Below are 14190 nucleotides of genomic sequence, written 5' to 3' on the forward strand. Positions count from 1 at the left end.
ACCTCGTAACTCCGCATTTCGACTTTTTATGTTTTTCCTTAAATGAATGCCCTACTTCATCATTCAAGAGTGCCGCACAACAGTAGTGGAAATAGTTGATCTACAAGCTCACAACGCGACAATTATTGTTATATTTTGAAAATAATAAAAAAGGAACTGTTTTGGAATACACGTTTTCCACTTGACAGCAACGAACAGCAAGTCTTTGTCAACCTGTCATACCATCAGTCTTTGTTTTAGTTTTTTTCTTCTTTTTCTGCTTTTTTTCAATCTATTTTCTATTTCCTGTTTCCCCAGCAGTCAACACCTTGTCAGGTGTTGTGACATGTCTTTGTGCGGCGGTGAAACATTATCGTGTTGTTGGATATTTTGTGCTTTTCCAACAATGAGGTCACGCTTGTGTTCTAGGAGTTATTAAATCATACGTCCCTGCATGGTGGATGTACAGAGAGAGAATTTGACACCCATCCCCTGCTTCATGTCCCCTTACGTCTAAACTGACACAAGATGATGTTGGATGGTATTTACTGTACCCAGGCTGTATTCAGACCCTATACCAGAACCTGTGGGAATGAGTGTAACTTCAAGCCTGATTTGTACATAGTTGTGCGACCTAGGTAGGTAGGTATTATTGATAACACGGAAATTCAGTTGTCATGGTGGCAGTACCGCAGTTATGAAATGCAGGACAGATACATAAAAAGAGACACAACAAGGAGTAAAAAATAGTAATGATAAAAGTATGCAGGTTCTGTAGTAACTCACCGTATTAGGAACAAGGAGATGTAGGTATAATGCAGTACTCTTGCTTGGTCTTCTGCACTTGGACCACCTGGGATTTGCGTGTTGTAAATATAAATGTTGTCAAAGTCCGCAAACAGTATATTAACAGTAGTATCAACCAGTATAAATATTGTATACAAGTGTACATCAACAATTTACATTTACAGGGGTGGTCAACTTTGATGATGGAGAGGGCCACAAAATGTCCACACTCACTCCATGGGGCCTCATTGTGTGCACTGCACTCAGTAGTATACTGAAACCCCTGTCACTCAAATGGCCCATAATAGTCACAAATGTAATAATAACGGGATATTAACAATTGTTATTCAGGTGCGGCTCCCCACACTTGAAGGTGGGGGGCCGCATGGTAAATATGAACAGTCAATCCACAGTGTATAATGAGAAATATAAATTATGAATCAGGCAGCGTGTTGACTGGAGCGCAGCCGATGTTTAAGAAGTAGAAAATCAAACAGCGCAGATCTGTTTTGATCAGATCGTAACCTGCCAGTCTCATGGGGATGGTGTTTTGTTGCGTTCCTCTGCCAGAGAGGTGTGAACACACGTCTCCTGACGAAGCAGAGACGTGTGATTAGAGGCTAAAGCATGTTTATACAGAGCACAGGTTCATAACGAGGGTGAGAGAGTGACTCACTGTTATGTTCACATGAATATTGATGTGTGTGTCCCGTGCTTGTGTGTATGTGTGGGTGGAAAAAAACAGGTGATACTGTTTCGTGTGTGCGTGTGTGTGTGCGTGTGTGTGTGTGTGTGTGTGTGTGTGTGTGTGTGTGTGTGTGTGTGTGTGTTTTTGTTCAGGGTTTGATATGTAAAGAAAAATGACTTAACTACTTAACTCTTTCACTGACAGAAATAAAACATAATTTGCCATGCCACAGCCAGCGATTCTCGAGTGTGTAATCGAGTGATAAACAGGTTAGTGATAACCTGTTTATCTCCAGTAAGATCGATCCCCCGATCGCTTTAAAAGAGGTATCCGAGTCTCGTAGAATCGCTGATCCTCCATTCCATAGTTGTGGGCAGTTGAATGTTTTCGCCAAAAAGCAACAGATACTGAGAAAAGGCAATTTTTCCAAATTTTCCCCAAAAAAAATGTTGTCATTCTCGTCATTGGTAGGCTGCGCCTTAGCAAAATATGACGAGAAATCTTGTCATTAGCAGTTTAAGAGTTAAGCCCTATATACTTCTTCATACGATTAATAGTGAAAATAGTCGATCTACATGTGTTGCATTGTGACATGTCGGGAGCTTGTAGACTTTCGCTATTTTAGAATTTTAACAATTGTGTCAATTATTTTGACTTTGTCCTAAACAGGGACACTAGGGTTAATGTGGTTAACATACATTTTAATTCAATTGTTAAATAGTGATGTTATCAAACACAAATATCAAACATAGTCTACATTTCCCAAGAGGAAATGCATGTTTTTAATTCAGTCAAAGAAAAAAAAATTACTTAATTGCTTATAAAAATGTTTGACCAGCGGGGGGATATCAAAAGCAGCGGTATGCCATTCCAAACCTCTGTGTGCCTGTTATGCTCTGACTTGGATGGAAAATGTGTAAAGCATTAACGTCTGAGCATGGATTTCCCATCTTCATTATTAGGAGTTAAGGTTAGGCTTAGAGGTGCAATTTGAGTCAGTGTGAGACAAACTATACTCTTCCCAGAAGGAGAATTAGGCCTTTCACAGCAGCCAATAACGGGATATAAATAAAGCTACATTAAGACTGAATTAGTCAAAGAATGAAAGCAAAGGTTCCATTTACACACGATGTGGACATAGATTAATGCCATTAATGGCCCACTTCATTACACAAGAGTGTCGCAGAAAACTAGTGAAAATAGCGGATCTACAAGTTCGTTGTGAGCATGAAGATCGGCTATTTTCACTATATACAGTATATATATAAAACAATTTAAAGTAATATATTTAAATGGGAACGGTTTTGGACATACAAGGTTTCCACCTGACAGCGACTGTGTGTGTGTGTGTGTGTGTGTGTGTGTGGGGGGGGGGCCGTGGACCCCCCCTTTGAAAATATTTTGTGCCAGGGACCCCCGTAAGATGAAAGTCTTTTTAGTGATTTTATTTAGTACATAATTGTGCAAATAGTGAAATTAAACTGTTCCTTATTTTGCCAGGACCCCCTGAAACCCCCCCAAGGACCCCTGGGGGTCCGCAGATCCCACTTTGCGAACCACAGCTATACAGTACCCCTGCAGGCCTATACTATAATGGTAAATGGTGCATTTATATAGCACTTTTATTAAAAGTGCTTTACATTCACCTATACATTCACACACCAACAGCGGAGGAAACCATGCAAGTCAACGACCAGCTCATCGGAAGCGGTTCAGTGTTAAGGACACTAACACAGGGAGAGCCTGGGATCGAACCGGGAACATTCCAATTCCCAAGCGGACGCTCTACCTCCTGAGCCACTGCCGCCTACATGACGTAGACCTTATTAATCCTACGGGGTTTCAGCTTCACCCAGCTCAGGTGGTCATATTGAACACTCGGGGGGGGGGGGGGGAGTTAGGGGATACGTATTTAGCTTATATACAGTATCATATGATATTGATCATAATATTGATCCATATCAAGGATGCTCGCCTAGGGACCTCCACACCCCCCCAACAGAACACGTAGAAAGACACAGGCGTACCTGCTAACAACTCCCCAGCTTGTTATCTTCTCCCCTGGGCCTGGGCACAGTAAGGGGGGGCGAAGGGCACCCGTTAGCCCCATACATCTCTGCTGGGAGGCCTGGGGAGGCTCAGTTTGAAGGTGACAGGCAAACTCTGCAGCTCTCCAAAGTGACTCAAGGTTGCGGCTCCCCCGACAGAGAGAGAGAGAGAGAGAGAGAGAGAGAGAGAGAGAGAGAGAGAGAGAGAGAGAGAGAGAGAGAGAGAGAGAGAGAGAGAGAGAGAGAGAGAGAGAGAGAGAGAGAGAGAGAGAGAGAGAGAGAGAGAGAGAGAGAGAGAGAGAGAGAGAGAGAGAGAGAGAGAGAGAGAGAGAGAGAGAGAGAGAGAGAGAGAGAGAGAGACAAAGTGACAGCTACAAAGTAGATCTTCTCTTCACCTGAAACACTCAAGAGAGGAGAAAAATAAAACTAAGTGTCTCCTAGTTCTTTCTTTTCTTTGTCAAATTGATACGTTGGTGGCTTGCTTTTATATCCATAGCAATTACCTCGGACCCCCCGCTGAGAGTGTCGATCTGCTTGTAGCAGCTGCTCTCTTGAAAGGAGAGGACGACATGGTTTGGTTACAAAACAATTACCCTCTTTTAGGGCCTGTGGTTAGGTTTTCTTTCAGCTATATATAGGTGTCGCCACACTCGCTCGTGTGTGCGTGCATGCACCGCGTGCATTCATTTTCATGTGCACTGGTAAATGTGTTACTTCAAGAGCAGTGCGAACAGTTTGAGTGAAAGTGAGAAAATTGCAAAATGAATGAAGTATTATTTTCAAAGAACAAGATGGACCATCATTCGACACATAGTTTGATCATCCATCATTCGACGTGTAGTTGGATTGTTCGGCACGTAGTGGGACCATTATTCAACCTTCGTTCAACTCATAGTTGGACCATCAGTAGACATCTCGTTAGACCATTGATGTGTTCTGTTGTTGGACCATTGTTCATCACGTAGTGCGACCATAGTATCTATGCATTGGCAGTAAAGGCAGATAATCACTTACAAAGACTGACATGGACAGTCATTGTGAGTGTAGTTTGACCATCGCTCGACGCGTAGTCGTACCAACGTTAAAAGCATATTCGGACCGTCATTCAAGGAGTAGTTGAACCATTGCTCAGGCACCGTCCAGTATAGTTACTGGACTACAGAAAAAATGGACACAATAGAATCAATAGACTTGTAGTCTTTTTTTATGACTAACTTTGATAGAAGCAACTTCCAGAAGTGAACTGGGCTCCCTCCTCCCTCCTGTGTGTGTGTGTGTGTGTGTGTGTGTGTGTGTGTGTGTGTGTGTGTGTGTGTGTGTGTGTGTGTGTGTGTGTGTGTGTGTGTGTGTGTGTGTGTGTGTGTGTGTGTGTGTGTGTGTGTGTGTGTGTGTGTGTGTGTGTGTGTGTGTGTGTGTGCGCGCGCGCGCGCTAAACACTGTCAGGCTTGTCTTTGATGATGGACAACTCTACCTGAATGCAGCCGCACTGAATTATTGATTGTTTCCATATTCAGTTTGTTCTCTCATTCGTCATCCTGGGCCTCATTCATAACCTGTGGCAGAGGAGTCAGGTGTTTAACTTTACACTGTTTCCTCACAGTCTCTGATTCATTTATGAAGCCAACTTGTCAAACTGGAGAGGGCTGGTCCAGTGCAGTGGTTATCAACCTGTGGGCCCTTGAGGATGGATGGATGGATATTATACCTTCTTTTTTTTATAATGTAAAAAAAGCAACTTCACGAATGAGTTCATTGTGATCCTAACCTCGTTTGCCAGTCTTTTCCGAGCTGGAACCCGATTGATTGATTCATCATCTAAATAAACATACTAGTCTGAAAACGCACACGTCCCACCCATCTGACCACACGGCAGCCTATACACTGCCATGTTACTGTAAGTGATCAGATGGGTGGGCCGCAAACGCTTTTGAGATTTTGTAGTGGGCCCTGATCCAGAAAAGGTTGGGGGACGCTGCCACCAGGGGGGCTGCCTGGGAGCACCGGTAGGGGGCTGGGGTGGGGGCAATTGGAAAGGAGAGGTAAATAAAAAAGAATACAAATATAGATACAAAACTTGGAATTTCAATTCAAATTCAAGATGATTGGGCATGTCATTATTTTCAAAAAAGTGTTGAGCTTGTAGATCACATATTTAAGCTATTTTTATTTATGGAAACGTTTGGAACGTGGTTCCATTTGTCAAGAAAAATAGGCTGAAATAGAAGATTGCTGTTTGTGACACACACACACGCACACGCACATGCACATGCACACACACACCAAATAGGAGTCATTCAATCACAACAAATCAGTGAATAAATGTGTTCCAGCGGGTGTGTTTAATGGTCCTGTCTTGACATTGGCATACATTATTCTCTCCTTAATGTTGCAAGTTACGCCAGTGAGCTGATCCTCCCAGCTTCATGTCATTAGGAGCAAATCAAACAAATAAACCGCATAATGCATGCGTCTGCAGGGAACGCCCGACTCAGCATTTTGTCTCGGTCGGTCTTGTTAGCGTCGCCTTAAATAATTCTAAACACGATGTTGTGTACATGAGCAAATGTTACATTACAAACACGTAATGCATTCTCTTTTCGTCTCTGCTGGCACTTGCAATCAAAGTTACTTGTAGTTGTAGTAGTATCTAGGAAGATTGCAAACACACAAAGACATGCTGTTTTTTTTATCCAAGGATAATGGGGGACATTAGCCAACAAAACCCCACATGTAAATGCAAGCATTTACATATAAATGCATGCATTTACAGTATGTGTGTTTCACATGTAAATGTATGTCTCCTCCCACAATAGGGTCTAGAAAACTTGCATAGAGACATTGAGCCTTGTTTACACAGTAATTTGTAAAATGTCTGGCCCTAAAATGTGATAATATGAAAAACAAAACAATAACAACACATACGATTTTCTTAATGTGTGTGATTTAATCCCTGACTTGAGGCACTTTTCCTGGCTCTGGTCACATATCTTCATTGACTGGGGTCCCCTAGGGGTCTGTTTCTTTGTCCCACCATTTCCCCCCCCCCCCCTCTACACCAAATCACTTCACCAAAAAAAACTGGTCTAGAGCTCAGAATGCAAAGTTTGGAAAGGCCTGTTCTAGCTGTTTACAGAAAATGTATTGCATTGACTCAGAAATTGGATTTCCCCTGCTCTATATCAAAATTAATCGTTTGCCCTATAAAATCACATTAAAATGATGTGATTTATTTTTTGAAAGATTTTAAAGACTCGCTGTGACCTTTGAACTGGCTCCAATCTAGCCTGGTAAACCCCTCCCTCCTGAAATCAAATGAGATTTCCGGAAAGGGGGGGGGGGGGTTTACCAGGCTAGCTCCAATCCACGCTATAAAGAATGTGTATGAAGTATGTCAGTGACAAGTTAAAGAGAATGATGTTTTGTCATTTTATTTAGCTATTATTATTTAATATGTTGTAATATTATTATTATGATGTTACCTGTGTATTGTATTAGTTTTATCTGGGAGTAAGCTGTACTGTTTTTCCATAATTTTAAATGTCTACGAAACATAAAGGATGCCAGCAAACAGGTTTGTTTGCTTGACTCCCACAGACACCCAGCATTATATAAAAAAAAATCATACTTGGTCTTCTTTCGGTTTCAATTGAGATTCACACATTGTGGTCCACCTGACGGGTTTAAAGGTCCCACTGCTGACTTTCTTATATTTAATGGTGGAATAATGAGACCATTTCTCCTTGGCATTTGTGCTATTTCTATAGGCCCATACATCTTCAAATACCACCGCCATCTAATGTTTAATTCATGGCCCAGGGTGATATATGGAAAGAGAACACCGGACAGCAAATCATATTTATCTCCCTCTCATAAAATGAGATGCATTTTTTCCCCACCATTTGATTTCTATGGAGGGACCCCTCGGTGGAGAGTCATAATACAGTCGGATGGCTGTGCAGAGTAAACATATCTCTGCATTCAAACCATAAAGACATATTGGGTCTGTCCGTCTCGATTGCATGTCAGACTTGTGATTTGCATACAGAGACTTCCTATATATCGTCTCTGTTGGGTGGAAACCTTTTATGTTCAAAGTAGTTACTGGTCCAGGAAATGGGTAAAAAGAACCTGTGTTCCGATGGATCCAATGTCGTTTAGTCACAAGCTCTTGCTCTTTTAATTAATTGGATATTTATAAAACCCACAGACAGACTTGACAAGACTTAACCACTTTCCCACCTGTTGTCCCTTTTTCCTTTTGGCATCTCCTTATAGGCATTAAATACATAATCACATTAAATAAAAGGTCAAAATATTTTTTTCAAAAATAGCTGATCTATGAGCTCACAAAAGCATACAAAAATGAATATGCAGATAGAAGGTTTCTGCCGGACAGCCACTACTCTGCTACCCATCTCATTCTTCTGTGTGTCATACTTTTTTTTTCTTCTCTATATTCATTTCAAGGAGTCCTGGGTTTATTAGATAGCTCACCCTTCAGACTGACATGAGATGCAATGGAACCCAGGTCACAATCCACTTTCAAAACAGCAGAATCTGGATTAGCTGTTGAGACACCAAGATAACCCTGTCATGCATGGTCTGTCAATCCATCTTTATATAGATCAGATTATGGATGTCCAGACAGTCAAATCACAAAAATACATTTTAGTTGTTCCAAACTATTCCACGTCTCAGGTCTTGAAATGGATCAGGCAGGGATGCATTGGTATGATACATATTATTGATATTATGATTATGATTATTGATTACAATGTTATACCCCAATGTGTTATTATGGGCTGGTTCACACATGCTGGTTCAACAGGTGATATCAATCCATCTGTCCTTCTCCTTGTGTCCCAAACAGCATTATCTCAAAGACTACTGGGTGAGAAAACACGGCCGGCAGAGAGAGAGAGAGAGACAGACAGACAGACAGACAGACAGACAGACAGACAGACAGACTGCCATGACCAATTGTGATTGTCATGCCAGGCAGTATAGCATGATAATGTGTGTTCCTCCCCAGACCTCTCTCTTTACAGTGATATGCTTTATTTACGAGCTGTCGCAGCTGTGGGAGATAAACAGATTTAGCATCGGGGGCAGCATGTCAAGGGTACCGACACAACTCTGCTCACAACACTGTCGCCCTAATGGGCGACAGCAACAAATACCGCTGCATGCCTATTAGCTATGAGGCCTCGGCCAGTATGTCTTATTACAAACACAGACTGACAGAGGTTAGACAACCTAGAAACCTTGTTATCCTGTTAGGCATGTTGCAAAGAGAGATGAGGCCTAAGGTTAGGCATGGAGTGGTGCGAATGGCTTGTTCTTTGTTGTTAGGCCAACAGGCCAACCAATGCTGGCCAACTTCATGACTGAGTCAATTTGTGTATCCGTGGTGCGTGGTGTATGTGTAGGGAACAGATAACCTGGGCACGCATGGTCGATTTGTATTTCGTATGACAAATAGTGAAAATAGCTGGTCTACTAGCTCAGAAATGGTAAAATTGTGGTGCCTCGTGGTGCTGAAAGACGTCAATGTTTCTTTCCAGCGTTCATAAAAACGCGCTGAAAGTGAGCCAAACGATATCGTCCACGACTCTAGTTGTCGTTATAGTTGTGGTGTGACTGCTGCCATCCATTTGAGTTAACAGACAACTCAATAGATAGTACATTTTTGAACAAGGAAAAAATGACATCAAGAATGATGTCATGGTGGGCAGAGAGAATCAGAATCAGGTTTATTGTCACATCACAGGTTTACAAGGTAAAAAAGTGGGTGAAATTCGTTTTTGTACATCATTCCCATCGCAACGTTAATTTCCATAGAAAGAAGAGTGGGGAGAGAGAAGAAGAAGAGGGGTGGGGGGCAAGTGGGAAGGAGATCAAACAGGAAAACAATAGAAGGCCAAACAAGTTTTGGCCTTCTATTCTAACAAGAGTTGGCAGCAGCTGGTTACTTGTAGGATGCGGGTTTGTGAGGGTGTGTGATTTCTGCTATGTAGGTGATTGATGTGTTTGGCATTGGTAGTTATAACATAGTATATTATGCATATGTTATATATTATATATAAATTTATTATATTGTCGCTGTCCAGCAGGAACCAGCTAACTAAAAAGATGAGTGTTTTGGAGGTAGCTGGTTCCTGTTGGACAGCAGAGATATATTAAATTAATTATTGTAATAAAATGTTAGATTATAATTTGATATATTATAATAATATGTAGTATAATGTATATGATATATTATAATATAATAAATATTGTATTAATGATGTAATCTATTATATTGTTATATATTTTTAAATATAATAATATATTATTATAATGTTTTATGATATTGTATATATATGATATAACAACAATTAGATCATATGCTTATAATATAAATAATGTTATGAGATATAAATATAAAAATATGTATATATTTATATACATTTATATATGTTTTGTAAATATATAAATATACAAATGAGCCATAAATGAGCCAGTCTTTTGAACGGCTCTGTAAAAGGAACGAATTCCTTAAAAGAGCCATACATCCCATCTCTATTGTGCTGGTGATGTACGTGGAATGTGAATACTGATTAAGTGTAACATATCTATTGGTAAACATACGTGTGAACTACTGCGAAACTTGCATATGCTGTGATTAGCACCACTTCAATAGCACAGAAAGGCATCACCTTGAAGCACCATTATTACCTGAAAAGCTGTTTGAACAGCAATTATAGGTTACTAAATTATGTATAGGCGATATGTTTTGGCAGTGGTGGAAAAAGTACTCAAAGTGGTAACTTAAGTTAAGTACCAATATTGCAATATAGAAATACTCTGTTACAAGTTTAAATCCATACAACTTAGCAAGACACATTTTTGGAACAAAATGCCTCAAATCATGAATGAAGTGTCCGTTTGCCGTAAAAGGCCTAAGAAGAAATGCCACCCTTTTCACATTGGCCTATTATAGCGCCACCAGGAGGCCATAATAACCTACCTGACCTGGTGGAGACCTGTGCTCCGAGGAGCACTTTTTCTAGTTCTTAATATTATTACTAGTGGTGGTGGTAGTAGAAAATAGCAGATCTACAAGCTATCAACATAAATATGAAATGAGCCATAAATGATATGCCAAATATCAACAACGTTTTAGAGACAGGGGCAAAGCCCAACCACCAGTCTTTACAAGTACCTTCACAGAAAAACATGGGAGAGGTCTACATCAAAGAAATCTGTCATTTACTCCTAAATGTATTCAAATATTCTGTATTGGGCCCTAAATGTACTGTAATTGAGGGGGGGGGGTATTATATGTATTTAGCCCCTCATTTGTAATGGAAATGTATGCTGTTAGGGACTGTTTGTTATTTAGTTGGGGGGGGGGGGGGGGGGTTTCCAGATGTAATGTATTTATTTTTATTTCCTTGCCCCCTCATATTTTTTTATATTGACACCAACAATAGGAGTAGAACATAAAATGAATGCTGATCTTTTCTGAAGTTATTATAGGCGAATTTAGCGCCCTATTTCACGTCGGGATCCATTTGGTTCCATATGTGTCCTCTTGAGGTTACAGAAACAGCGTAAACGAAAGAAAGTCTGCAACACAGTTTTATACAAGCCTATGTAGTCTACTGGGGGTCCCTGCTTGATCTCTCTCTCAGCTAAGGGGTCCTTGACCTGAAAAACGTTGAAGACCCTGGACCTGGGTCCTGGATTGTATCATTATATACATTTAATCCAGTATGCTATTTTTATGTATTTATTATGTTTTAAAAACATAGCAGACCTACAAGCTCACAATGCGTCGCATCCACGACGCGTTGTCAGCTTGTAGGTCTGCTATTTTAACTGCGGTCACGCTGGCCGCTCTTCAGAGAGACCGCAGTCTATTTTAGGAATCAAGTAAGCTATAGCCCTTCTGTCGGCAGCAGACAAATAGCTGCATTAACAGTGAAAAGTTGTGAAGCAGAATTTGTTTTAAACGCAAGCAGTACACCCAGAAACGCCATTGTGGTATGTGTGTGTGTGTGTGTGTGTGTGTGTGTGTGTGTGTGTGTGTGTGTGTGTGTGTGTGTGTGTGTGTGTGTGTGTGTGTGTGTGTGTGTGTGTGTGTGTGTGTGTGTGTGTGTGTGTGAGGGGGGGGGATCTCAATCGCGAGGGAGAGCGGTCCGAACGGAACCGACAAAACATTCTAAAATACTGGACCCGGCCCGAAACGGGACCGAGGAAAACTGGACCCGTTCCGAAACGATCCGAGGTTAATCCAAATGTACTACACCCGGTCTGACCGGGTCTCGTACCCAACTGGAGTAACCCACCATCAATCTAGTGGTTACCATTTGCGCCTGGCAATCTCTGCTTCTCACCCATTGACTTGCATGTTAAATGATGGCTGTTTCCCTTAAAAATAATCGATCATTTCAGGAGCAAGAGCTTCAAAATCTCTTCTAAATCTAGTCAACAAGGCCTGTAGTAGGCTATGCACTGGACAAATGTGCATGACATTATTTCAATAAACTAAAAACATGGGAAATGTTAAGAGGGAGTAATGGATACACAACGGTCGACTGTCACGACCGTCATGGATGAACTTCAACCTGGTGTTTACACTTTCTCCATTTATGGCCCGTACATCTACATAAACGTTCATATTTCAAATATAAAGTGCTTATCCCATGGCGACGGATGTTACATGTATACGGACTCTCAAGTACCTGTATCATTCGTATTGTTCAATAAAAAGCATTTTAATCTGATCGGTGGCCATTTTCTCCACATGCTTTCAGCTGAGTGTCCCTTTCGGTTGGTAGGTGTATTGCCCTCCGATACATTATGAAAAAATGGCCACTGATCGGATTAAAATGATTTTCATTGAACAATACAGAATATACGGGTACTTTTGAGAGTCCCGTGCATAATTGTAACATCCGTGGCCATGGGATAAGCACTTTATATTTGAAATCTGAACGTTTATATAGATGTACGGACCGTAAATGGAGAAAGTGCAAACACCAGGTTGAAGGTGATCCTTGACTGTAACAGGAGTTTTCATGTACCACAGGCTACAGACTGCACTGCAGTAGCAGACGCAGTTAGTAAATAGACGAACAAATTAATTCATTACTTAAACGTGCGGAATCCGAAACAGGCAGCGCTGTGATTCTGAATTGTGTTACGATTACGGTGATTAGTAGCCTATTATTAACACCACCTGGGCGAGTAAGTCGACTCGTGTAACTTTCCTGACGACAGAAACACACACACGCTGTTAAGAGAGAGAGAAAGAAAGAGCGAGCGAGAGAGAGAGCTTCCAAAGCCGAGCACAGCGCGTCTCCGCAACACAGACTGGTGTTAAGTCAGTGTTGTGTTCTAGTTTTTTTGCGGAAGGTATACGCTACGATACGATGAGTACATTTACTCGAGTACTGTACTTAAGTACAATTCACAGTCACTTTTCGCCTCGCTGTATATATACATACTATATAAAAAATACCGGAGTAACGCACCATGTAATAACGGTAACTGAGTTACTGAATTAAAAAAAGAATGTGTTAGAGTACTAGTTACTGAAAAAAATAACGGCGTTACAGTAAGTAAGTAAGTAAGTAAATTTTATTTATAAAGCACATTTCAAAACAAGGTTACAAAGTGCTGTACAATGGAGCATGATTAAACAAAATTAACACGATAACAACAGAGTATAAAGGTATATAAATAGAGTAATAAAACAATACAACAATGATTAAAACAAAGCAATTTGTCCATGAAAGTCAGGTAGAACTTCATGGGTAAAAATGCTTACGGAACAAATGTGTTTTTAACATCCTCTTAAAACCTTCAACAGACTCTGCATTTTTTAGGGCCAATGGTAGGGCGTTCCACAGTGTGGGAGCGGCCACTGCAAAAGCCCGGTCACCCTTTGTTTTGAGGTTGGACTTAGGTATTTTGAGAAGGCCTTTGTCAGAAGACCTGAGGGATCTCATGTTGTCCTTAGGGGGCAGTAGGTCCGAAATATAAGATGGGGCCAGTCCGTGTAATGCTTTATAAGTGGTTAAGATAATTTTAAATTCTATTCTGGACCTAATTGGTAGCCAGTGCAGTGCGGCTAGTACCGGGGTTATGTGTGCTCTGCGGTTGGTGTTTGTGAGGATTCTGGCTGCCGTATTCTGAACTAGTTGAAGTCGGGATAATGATGAACGGCTCAGGGTGGTATAGAGTCCGTTACAATAGTCGAGACGGGAGGAGACAAAAGCGTGCATGATTTTTTCCAGGTCTTGAGAAGTGAGCATTGATTTTATTTTTGCGATATTGCGTAGATGGTAGAAGCATGACTGGGTAACCTTTTTAATATGGAAATCGAAGTTCATTTGATTGTCAAAGAAGACACCTAGGTTCTTTGCAGACTGTTTGACATTAGTTGCCAGGGGACCAAGGGACAGACGAATTGCATTTGAGCTAATCTCAGGGCCTATGATGAGGATTTCGGTTTTATCAGGGTTGAGTTGTAAAAAGTTTTGTGCCATCCAATGGTTGATGCCAGTTAAACAGTCATGCAAGACTGTGAGTTTAGTGAGATCAGTTTGCTTGAATGAGAGATATATTTGTGTATCATCAGCATAACAATGATATGATATTCCTTCGAAGCTGTTAATAAGAGTGCCAAGGGGGAGCATG

This window comes from Gymnoscopelus microlampas (genome assembly GCF_963454915.1).
Source record: "Gymnoscopelus microlampas genome assembly, chromosome: 17".
In the NCBI taxonomy this organism is placed as follows: Eukaryota; Metazoa; Chordata; class Actinopteri; order Myctophiformes; family Myctophidae; genus Gymnoscopelus; species Gymnoscopelus microlampas.